Genomic DNA, 3,387 nt, shown 5'->3' with positions numbered 1-3,387 from the left:
CAGTAGCAGACGGGGCAGGGAGAACCAGCGGGTGAAGGGAAAGAGCCTTCCCTCTCTCAGCAGCAACGCACAATAAATCAAAGCACAGCCTCCTTTAGATTAAATCCTGTCCTACTTCTCACGCAAGAGTTATTAATCCTGAATTCAATCAGGAGGCAGTTCTGACTACCCTTCATGTGGTTCCTCTCTGCAGAAACACCAGCTCTTAAAACACCAGTAGGGCTTGGCAGGGCCCCTGCAGCCCTGTCTTGTTTCAAGGTAAACAACACTTGATTATCAGCAAATCTGTAATTCGTTGTAAGGCAAATCCTTCCTCATTTGTTAAGATAGTGGGTGTCAAAAGACAAGCGTGAAGCATTCATATACGCACTGAACCTTCACCTTATGTAAAGCAGGAGTGCACCTAATGCAGCCATCAGTGGGACTGAGTGAAGCAAGACAGCAACCGATCATCGGGCGATAATGAGGCTGTGGGAAAGTTATTTGTAAACTCATCTTTGAAAAATACCCTAACAGCTAAAACTGTTGTGTGGAGCAAGTGTTCCGATAACCAAGAATGTTTTTGCAAGTATTTTTACGGGATTAGTGTAAGTGATAGCCACCCGCTGCTATATCACTGGCAAAAACCTGCCATTTCAAGCCCGTCCACTCGGGTACCAGGTATTTTACCAAACTAGGCTGCATGCACAGACACAATGTGGACTCCCATGGTACTCCAGGACTGATGGGAGCTCTGCTTCCAGCTAGAAGGGGGCACAACTGTTTGTAATTTTAAAACAAAGCCTCTGCATAAGTATTTTTTTAACTCAAAGACTAAGCAAACATCAGTTCTGCAGTCAACATCCATAAAAACAGCAGCAGAATAAAGAGAGCACTGTTCTTGCTGTATGAGCTGGGAATGAAAGCGTCACGTCGTGGTTGCCCCTTTCCCACCTGTGCACCTTTGTTTGTGTAAATGCCTTTTAAAGACATTAATTGAGGAACGAGCATTTTTAAAGCATCACTAAAATGTCTTCCAATATTAAAAGAACAACTTTAATAACAGCATTTACATCTGGACGTCGAAACAGTTTGCGTGCCTTTACGGCCTTCTGTGGTTCACAAGACATCAGCCAGAGCCAGAACAGTGATACAGTGGCGCCGCTGTGCTGGAGGTGACCCCAGCTCTCATAGCCACACACTTGGGACGAGCCACCCCTCTCTGCAGGGAGGTCCCCGCTGACCCAGCGGCTTCAGGCAGAGACAGACTGGGGAACTGTCTGCGGCAGGCAGAGCTGTGGTGACAGTCACCTCTGACAGGGTCAAGCAATGCGCTCAGCAAACCACTGCACAGCTGCAGAGAACATGCAAACTTCAGCTCACACGCAAAGGCACATCTTTAAGAGGCAGCTTATTGCATGGAAAAATAGGCAGTTTACCAACATGAGCTCTTAGTCTCACAGTTCCCACCTAGTTGTAAAAAGCAGCTCTACTTATAAATGTGAGAACAACACTGTGGCTGGCTCCAGCCTCCGGGTTCACAGCAGTACCCGCTGCCTTTGGGGTGTCTGTGTGTGTGGCTTCTTCTGTGGTGTGAGCGCAGCCACGAGCCAAACAGACCTCGGTGCCTATTAGCCAAACAGGCTGTGGTCAAACCCTCAGAGCGCTGCTTCATCAGCCACATCTCCACGCTGCCCCTGGCCATCTGCTCTTGCCTCTGTGGCACAGACAGTCACTAGCAAAATAAACTCATTTTTCCGCTGATTACTCCCTCAGCCCAGCTCATCCCTCAGCCATGGAAGAGGACGTGCTCCCAAAGGGGCAGGCAGCACGAGGGGCAGGGCCCCTGGTGGCTCGGTGCCCCGGGTGGCTCAGTGCCATGGCTGAGGATGCGCAGACCACGCTATACCCATGGGCACCCAAGCTCTTTGGGATGGTCCCTCCTTTCAGCCAACCTTCAGCTGTGGGAGCTGCCCGCTGCCGAACAGGGCAAGGACCTGGCACCAGCAACAGCCCTGGTCCCACCTGCACCTGGACCACATTTGCAACACCCTCATTTTCAAAGCCAGGAGGCTGAAGTTAAGGATTTTTGCCCTCAAAGGCAGCGGGAGTTTCTCTGCAGCTCCTGCTGCACATATAAGTCACGGCATGTCCCAATGCCCAGGTGTGCCTGGCTTAGGCAGTCTTTACAGCAAGGCTTTGTACAGCAGCTGCTTTGATGCTCCTTCAACAGCTCAGGGCAGAGCAGGACAACCAGCTGTTCCCAGCACTGCAGAAATTCGGATCTAGGCTGGCAGCACATCCAAACAGCGTGCACGAGCCCACGCAGCAGTGCCCGGAGCCCCCCTGCTCCGGTGAAAAGCACAGATGTTTCACCGAGCCTGTCAGGCTGTGCTCAGAGCCAGCACACTCTCTAAGATTCATGTGATGTGTCCATTTAAATGGGATGCTGGCTTGTGCCCATGTACCTGGCAAGGAATTTGCTCGTTCTGCGTGAGCTGTTCATTTTGCTACAGTGCCAGTGCAAGGATTTGGGTGCAGGCACTAAACTCATTTTGGAGAGGTCACCAGGAGCGATCCAGGGATCCCTCATCTCAAGCGGTGCTACCCTGCTGGCCCCAAAGCTGAAGCCATAGCCCAGCAGTAAAAACCATGATCTTAAGTGAAAGAACACAAGACAAACCCCAGCCTTTCTCAATGCCACTCATTTATCACTTATTTCATGTCGCATAGTAACAGTTTTGAAGGCTGAGAAATAGGATCAGCCTGTCAAGATCAGGTCTCTGCGATGGCTTTGCTTAGTGAATCAGATTGTACCTGGTATCCTGCTGCCTGAGGGGAAAACAGTGAACAAAGCGTTTCTGTTACTTTTATTTCTAACTTATTAAAGTTCTTAAGTAGCTCTTTGGTAGCGAGCAGGACACTATATCAGGGCAGCATAAACTAAGGAAACCTAAGCCTCATGGCTAGCAGCATCATGTAGTATTTCATGGGATTTCAGATAAAGTACTTGTCCATCCGTATCTCTCTTTTCTGGGAACACCCCATCTGGTACGCTACCACCATCTCCCTCTTCACACGCCCGTCACGCTGGTTTCTCACAGCCATGCTGTAGCACACCCCAACGCTCAGGTCTTTCCCACTCAGCCCCTTGGAGCCGGGGAGCTCCCAGGCACCTGCCAGCATCCCCGGGCACCCTTGTGCACACCCAGCCTCTCCCAGCTACGTTATATTCTATATTACAAGCTTAGATATGACAAGGTCTGCGTATAATAGGAAGCATTAACAGTAAGAGAAGGCCGGCTTGGCGCCCGACGCCCAGGGGAGGGTTGGTACAGCCGGTGCCTGGCGCACCGGAGGGCCGCTGCTCCCGGCCGCGGGCAGGCGAAGCGCACTACGCAGGTGCAC

Source organism: Egretta garzetta, unplaced genomic scaffold, assembly GCF_000687185.1.
Source record: "Egretta garzetta isolate BGI_Z169 unplaced genomic scaffold, ASM68718v1 scaffold172, whole genome shotgun sequence".
Classification (NCBI taxonomy): Eukaryota; Metazoa; Chordata; class Aves; order Pelecaniformes; family Ardeidae; genus Egretta; species Egretta garzetta.
This window is presented reverse-complemented; position numbering follows the sequence as displayed.